The sequence below is a fragment of the Vigna unguiculata genome, chromosome 10 (genome assembly GCF_004118075.2).
Source record: "Vigna unguiculata cultivar IT97K-499-35 chromosome 10, ASM411807v1, whole genome shotgun sequence".
NCBI lineage: Eukaryota > Viridiplantae > Streptophyta > Magnoliopsida > Fabales > Fabaceae > Vigna > Vigna unguiculata.
The window spans coordinates 10,110,055-10,118,775 of record NC_040288.1 but is presented as its reverse complement, the minus strand read 5'-3'; the positions used below and the strand labels follow the sequence as shown (position 1 = coordinate 10,118,775).

Below are 8,721 nucleotides of genomic sequence, written 5' to 3'. Positions count from 1 at the left end.
TGGTATTTCTTTACTTTAGTTGTATGAATAACAATTTTGTCTTATTAGTTCCTTATTTATCTATGTAAGTATAAATATGTCTCCAATCTAATCCTGACTTTTTTACTTCTCATTTTTCAATATTGTTCTTGTGAGTTCAACATGTCTCTCTGTGAAGTTCCAAACCAAAGTCAGAGCATAAGCGAAGTAAGCCCCAGAAGGAAAATTGGAATATTATCGCTAGGGTCATTCGTTCATGGTTTTTTCCTGATTTCACTAAACAGAGGTGTCCTTTTTCCATGGAGTTCGTTATTCAAGACAAAGAGGTTATTATTAATGTTATTCTTGAAATTCTTCCATTACACCTACTTTCCTTTACAAATTTGTATGAATTAAATAGTCGTATGCTAAACATATTTATACTTAAATTTATATATGTTCTTTTTATCTGTTTCAGGGTTCTAAAATACATGCTTCAATTAGACGTACTCTAATTTACAAATTTCAAAATGACATTTCTGAAGGCCATGTTTATGCCATACAAAACTTCAGTGTTGCTCCGAATTCTGGAATATACAGAACAACACACCACCCTTATAAGATAAATTTCCAGTTTGGTACAAAAGTTTCTTTGGTTAATGTTAATTTGGTTCCTGATATTAAACCACAATACACACCTTTGTCTTTATTGACAACCACTGCATTTGATACTGATTATTTGGTTGGTAAGCAAATCTTTTTAGTTCCAATACTATTAATATTTTGATTAATAAACATTTTTTATTAAAGTATATGATTTAACACATATACAATGCATTTTAGATATTTTGGGATTACTGGTCGGAGTGGGGACTGAAAGAGAATTGCAAGTTGATGGAAAGACAACAAAATTAAATGTCATAGCAATAGAAGCTGATGGGTATTGTATATCTATACTATATTAAATTCCTTTTATATTTCTTTTCAAATAACTACATGACATTATATTGCACTTTAATCTTTAGGTTTCGAATAGAGTGTACTTTGTTTGGTATTTATGTGGATGAACTGAATGTATTTCTTTCAAGTGGAGAAGTACAAAATACTGCTGTAAGTATAGAATTTGCGAAAGTCAAAACTTTTCAAGGTAAAATTTTGTTATTACTTTTACAAAGTACTTTTTACTACTTATTCCATGTTACTCTCACATACACTATATTTTTAAATATAGATAAGGTTCAAGTTCAAAATTGTAAGTTCTGCACCCGTATTAAGTACAATGTTAACTTCAAGGAAGCATCTGAACTTAAATCAAGGTAATATTGAAATTGTTCTTCAGTTTATTCGAACTTTATAATCCATTTTTCTAACAATTTTGTCGTTACTTTGTAATGCAAATTATCCTTGATTTCGTCAACTTGATATTTCAGATATACATACATTCAATAATAGATTTAATTTTTATGAGTATAACTATATTTTCTTTTGCACAGAATGTTTGAGAACAATGAATCTCCCTCTCAAGGATTAACGCAACTTTCTCAGACTTCCAAAAATACTGTCGAAGAGGACTTTTTAACACTTACACCTAGAACCAACATTCAAGGTCTAAAAGATTGTAAAGAGGTTAGAATATATTTTTGTATTATTGTGCAATTTTTCTTATTCACAATAATCCCTTGATTAATGTTTTTTATATTGAAAGGTCACCACTTTCATATTGTTTGGAACAATTAAGCATATCTTGGTTGACGATGACTGGTGGTATACTGCTTGTGTGTGCAACAAAGCTGTTTATCCAGATTCCAAGATGTTCTTTTGTGAGAAGTGTAACAAGCATGTTATAAAAGTCTTTCCAAGGTTAACGAATTGTTTTTTAATATTAATGTCAATTTAAAACAACATTGTAATTACAACTTTGGTTCATTAAATTTATTTATCAATTTTCAGATATAGGATTAAGATCCGAGTTATTGACTCTTCCGATTCAACCACATTTGTCCTCTTTGATAGGGATGCAACTACCCTTTTCAAAAAAACTTGTGCTGATATGTTAAACGCTCATGATAAGGTATACTCTTCCATATATCCACTTATATATTTAATTACACAATGTTTAATTATTTTCTTTTTGTAGATGAATTCTTCTGGAAACTTGCCTAAGCAGTTTGATGAGTTAGTTGATAGAAGTCTGCTTTTTAAAGTGGAAAGTAGGAACGATCAGAATTTCAAACTTGAGCAGTCTTTAAGAGTGAAGAAAATATGTGTTGATGATGACATAATTGAGAAATTCAATGATTCTTCGTTGAAATCTGTGGTAAGATGTAATTTAAGATCAAAATTTTTAAATTATAATCTCTTTATAATGCAGTCATATTTTTCTTTTTTATAATCTCATTATTTCTACCTATTTGAAGGATGTTTATGCTGGGAATGGTGAGTTTAGCAGGGAAAAAATGCGTATAGTGAATGAGTCCACCGTTAATATTTCAGAGGTATACAAGTTATATAAATGTTTTTAAAATCAATGATTTTTTTAATACTTTTAATAATGTTATCAATTTTGTATGTGGATTTTCTTTTAATACATTTACTTTTAATATTGTAGGATTTATTAGTCCGATTTACCAAAGAAACAATTGAGTGTGGATCCCAATCCCCTGAACTAATCCAAGATAATTCAACCAACGATGATGCTAACAGTTCACATAAGAGAGAATCTGGAAAGAAGACTGCATCACTTGAATCCATCGAAGAAGACAATGTTCCATTGAAGCTTTTAAAAAGAAATATTAAGAAGGAAAAATCAGTGATTTGAGATCCACTTTTAGTTTTTCTATTTGAAGACAATTTTTTTTATGCCTTTCATTTTGGGAATGTAATATGTCTACGCATCGTTTTGTCTTTAAATTCATCTGAACTACAACTTCTATGTTAAATTTCATCTTTAATTTCATCTGAACCTCAACTTCTATGTTCAATTTCATGATAACAATATTATGCGCTTTTGAGTTACATTATTTAGATTTTAAATTATTTCATACGCTGGTGCACAAGATATTGTTGACATTTTTCAATTTTTGTCAACAAATATGACTACCAGCTACATCAAAACTTACTGAAATTGATTTCATTTTGTAGCATCATGTAATGAAAGTCGTAAATAACATATCTTTTGTGAAAAAGAATTCTTCTTTAAACTTGTGCCACTCATAAATAAGATATATATATTTTTTCTCATAACATTATTTATAAATGTCTATTTTTCATAATATTTACTTTTCATAAATAAGATAAATATGGCAAAGGAATTATATGTTGACTTCCCAAGATGTGACAACAGAATTGGATGCCATATACATTTTTGATTGAATATTTTTTTTGGCTTATCTTCTGTTAATTACTAACTTATAAACCTTCTACGATATATTTGACATTTTTTTATACAATAAGTACGAATGAAATATAATATTTTTACGTATAATATTATACATTACAGAAGTTTATTTTTGGAAATTTGTTATTGGTTTATATTACATATATTATATTATTATATTTGTAGCATAATAGAATAATTTAATATATCTTTAATAACGTTATATCTTTTTAATGTTTTATTCTGTTATTATCTTCTTCCAGTTTTCCAATGCAGTAATAATTACATTACTGTTGAAGAATCTATTTGTAATCGTCCCGTCTTTTCATGTGTCATTTGTCTTCTATAAATAAATATTCATCTCCATTCTACCATGAACATTAAACGGCAAGATCAGTTCAAGGATATTCTACATTCTTCCAACTTTGACTGTACTATCTCTCTCAAAGTCCAAGCAAATGGAAAACAACTTCAATGAAGATGACGTTATTAATTGAATGAGTAGGTACCAGTTCTCTATTATTCACCTTCAGGACGAGGTAAGTTCATTGTCAAAATTTTCAGACATATTTTCTTTTACAAGATTTCTTCTACTCTTTCTATTTCATAGACGGATTTCTTCTTCTCTTTTACAATATCTTGTTTTTAACCTTAACTAATCCATTTTTTTCTTAAAAAAATTCTGTCTTTCGAGGTTGTTGGTTTTGTGGATCGTGCATTTGCCATTCTTTATGATGACGATCTTGAGCGTCAATGGACTTTAAGAGATGAAGAAGGCAATAGACATGTGGTTACTTATAACAAGAATTTACAAAAACCAATGCTAATTGGAGGATGGACTGAATTAAGGCACATATATGATCTTCACGATTTTCACACTATTTATTTTGGATATGTTGGTGATTCTTGCTTCCACATCACTATTTTTCCCAGTAAATGCAAACCTTTGTCTATTGCACGTTTTCTTAAAAGAATTGAGGCAGATAAACCCCTTTTCAATGGACCGAAGTTGCATTTCTTAATATTTCTGAATCCAAATCAATGCAATGCTAGCCATCTGGTGAGATTAATTTCATATTTTTTACTAAATGGATGTTTCTATCATATTTTGATTTATGTTTCGAAATTATTTTTAAAATTTAATCCATATACTAATTTCATTAATACTTTATATATGTTTTAGGATTTGCCAGCTGATTTTGGCAATTATCTTCGTCAAGGAAGTTTTAAATACATTTTTCTTTATGGACCGCGTAAAACAGTGAAGTGCAAACTACTGTTGAGAAATCATCCTAAGAAGTCTAGCAAAATTGGAAGTGGCTGGAAGGAATTTTGTACTGCTCATGGATTTCATCAAACTATTGACTTGGTGTTTGAAGTGGACCACATGAAAAGCAATCAGAATGTCAAAGTGCTAACATATTGTAATTTTTAATTTACAGTTAGTATAAATAGTTTTGTTTTTATTTATGCCACTTATGTAGTTTTCAACCTAAAAGTTTTTTTATTTTCAGCAATGCATATGTATAGTTCTACCTTCTTATCAATGAAATCTCTTTGAAGCTTCTCTGAATTACTTTGAAAGATGAAAAGTCATACATGTTATGGTATGATATTCATAAATAAAATTATTTTGTTCTATAATTCAAATGAAATATATATGATGCAATTGAAAGATATATAGTTGGACGAATAATGAAAAGTTATCAGTTCTATAATCATATGTATGGATGTATGTTGCTTTAGTATGTGCATACACTCACTGTATGTTATCATTTTGATACATAATGAGGTTAAGATTGCAGATACTTCCTATGAAAAAGTCCTCTTTGTTTTACTATATATAGTACTGCATAAAAAAACACGTCTGATTGTACCTATAGAAAAAGGAAATGTTTTGTTAGTTGCAAGAACAAATCAACTCTGAAATAAGTACTATATATATGAATGATTCTGATATATTAACACTCAGTACTGCATGCTCTTTCTCTTTTTAATGTTTGTCTTCTATTTTAATGTTTTTCTCTTCTGAAACAACTGCTTCCTATTATAATTACATATATTTCTGTTTCCACAATTGTGATTAGAGGTACAAGCTACACAAAAAAGTTTAACAAAGACATTCACCAATATAGTAATAAAACAGTAAACACTTTTTCATCCATTGAGTCAACTTACCTTTATTTTTCCTTCTTCCATTGTAACCTATGAAACTATTCCATAACATTTCTGTACTGTAATGGAGCATAACGATTGTAAAAATGCAAGGCTGAGAAGGAAACTGGTGCTACAACAAAGGTTCAATGCAAGAACTCATCAACATTCATGTAAGTCATTAACATCTTACTTAAACCATTTATGTTTTCTAATTCTTCATCAATAATTTATTTAAAAATGATGCATTTGTATGTTTCTATGTTTTTTTATGTTGCAGATGACAAAGAAGAGAATGCAAGAAAGAAAACTAAATTTGCAAACCATTCTTCTCAAAGTAAATAAATCTCAGGATTTCTTTATATATATATATATATATATATATATATATATATATATATATATATATATATATATATATATTTGTAACTGTATGTTTTGGATTTTAACTTCACAACACAGATGCACACTCAAACATCTTTGTTGTTTTAATCACAGATAAACTAACTGTATCACAAAGATCATTTCACCAAAATATAGACAGGAATTCATTACAACAGTTGGATATTAGTAAGTTTTTTTGTTTCTAATCTATATCTTTACAGAATGTTGTTAAATGAATCAATGAAGTCTTTTTGTTTATTTCTTTAATAACAATGCTTCTACAATAATCCTTTTCCAGATGTTAACAACAACAACAACAACCTTCACAATATGAATTCAATATTTCACAGACAAATTGGTCAGTTCTGAAGTTCTTCCAATACTTAATTTTAACATTGTTTATGAATAATATTAATTTCGTACCACTTTAAACTAACCTTCGTTTCAATGCAGTAACTGTCAACAAATACTCAAGTTTTTCAAGTACTTTAGTTGAACAACAAATCACTTCACAATCTGCAACTTCTACTTTAACTTACCATAGTCCTTTCGGTATATTTCTACATTATTCTTAATTTCTTATATACCTGTTTAAATGACAATTTTAGATTTTATATCAATGTTTTTGAATGATTCCAGCTTTTAACAATAACAGTCAGAGAAATTATGGACAAAATAATTACAATTATAGTGCAGGTAATTACATTTGGATTCATACTCACAATGCCAATGCAGGTAGGACAATTGTTTTTTGTTGTTTTTCATAGGTGGGAGATCAGAGGTTGTAACTGAGTCGCATTCTGTTTCTAAGAATAAAGTTGTCAAATATCCTTTTCAAGTCATACAATCACTTCAAAACAGATTCAATCTTGATGATGAAACAACAAGACAACATAATTATTCAGACACAACAAATGATGATTCAGCAACGATAAGAGATGATGGTAATTATGATATTAAACTTATTGATGTTAATATAAATTCCTTTTAAATCATTAATTAGTTTTCATCTTACTAATATTGAAGAACATCATACAAGTACTACAACTACAAACGAATTGTATTGCAAAGGAGAGTTACAAGGTACATAATGTCCAACACAATTGTATATAACTGCAGATTAAAATATTCGCATTTTCATTCTAATGTTTTGTATTGATTTTCAGAATTGCTCAATATTGGAGAACCTTGCTTGGAATGCCAATACTATAAAGCTCAACTTTGGTATGAAGAAAGAGCAGAAAAATGTAACACCTCAAAAGGAGTTGAATTCTCATTGTGTTGTCAAAAGGGAAAAGTCCAAATTCCACTATTAAAAAGACCACCTAATCTTCTTGAAGGTTTGTTAAATGGTGAAGATCAGAGAAGCAAATCATTTTTACAAAACATAAGAGTATACAATAGCATGTTTTCATTTACTTCAATTGGTGGTAAGATTGATAATTCAATGAACAATGGTTCTGCTCCACCACAATTTATTCTGAATGGACAGAACTATCACCGTATTGGTAGTTTATTGCCAGAGCATGGATCAAAGCCAAAGTTTGCACAGTTGTACATATATGATACCGAAAATGAAATGACTAACAGAGTCAAGCATTTCAGGTCAGTGAATATATTAAATAATTTCATTATATGAAATGTTTAAATACATGTGTTGACATGTATTCTCTTTATTATTTTTTAGTTCAAACACAAAGGAATCTGTTATAGATGAATCATTTGTTGCTGATTTGATTCAAATGATTGACAATCACAATGTTCTTGCAAAATCTTTTAGAAGAGTAAGAGATTTGTCACTGGAACATATGGAATCAGATTTCACGCTAAGACTATTTAGAGGCAGAAACAAAGACCCTAGAGTCTACAATACACCTTCATGTGATGAAATAGCTGCACTTATAGTTGGTGATTTTGGCAATATGGATGTAGGCAGAGATATAGTGGTCAAAAAATGTTCTGGTGAATTAACCAGACTGCACGAAACTCACACAGCTTTCATTCCACTGCAATATCCTCTCATGTTTCCATATGGAGAAGATGGTTATCAAGAGGATATCCCAGTAAGAGAATCTCATTCAAAAACAAAATCCAGGGTAAGAGTTAGAATTTCTTTGCGAGAATTTATTGCCTTTAGAATACAACAAAGAGCTGTAGAAGCAGGAAATATTGTGAATGCATGCAGATTGTTCCAACAGTTTCTGGTCGATTGCTATACAATGGTTGAAGCCCAAAGGTTGTCATTCATCAGAGCGAATCAGAAGTTAATTCGCTGTGATATTCTTAATGGATTACAAGAAGTTGTTAATAGAGGAGAGACAGATCCTTCTTTAATTGGAAGACGTATTGTCTTGCCTGCTTCTTTCACTGGTGGTACCAGATACATGTTCAACAATTGTCAAGATGCTATGGCAAATTGTAAAAAATTTGGATATCCGGATTTGTTCATTACTATAACATGTAATGTGAATTGGAGTGAAATAAAAGAATTTGTCTTACCAAAAGGCTTATCAGCTTCGGATAGACCTGATATTGTATGTAGAGTGTTCAAGATGAAGCTGGATGAAATGATGACAAATTTTAAGAAAAAGGACTTCTTTGGAAAAAGAACTGCAGGTATGTTATATATGAAGTAATATACATTATATAAATTTATATTAAATTAGATTCTGAAAAGTATATTTATTTTTTATTTATATATGCAGGAATGTACACAGTAGAATTCCAAAAAAGAGGTTTACCTCATGCACATATACTTTTATGGTTGGATGGAGAAAGCAAGTTGAAGAATTCAACTGATATTGATAAAGTAATATCAGCTGAATTGCCAAATGCTGATTTGTACCCCA

General features: G+C 29.4%; 1 long non-coding RNA gene across 1 annotated transcript; it reads left to right on the top strand.

Moving 5' to 3' along the window:
- The first annotated feature begins 487 nt into the window (after window positions 1-487).
- LOC114165824 lies at window positions 488-1,054 on the top strand. Its single transcript, XR_003599806.1, has 3 exons — window positions 488-704; window positions 802-898; window positions 984-1,054. It is a non-coding gene; the product is annotated as an uncharacterized LOC114165824 (long non-coding RNA).
- The last annotated feature ends 7,667 nt before the right edge of the window (window positions 1,055-8,721 follow it).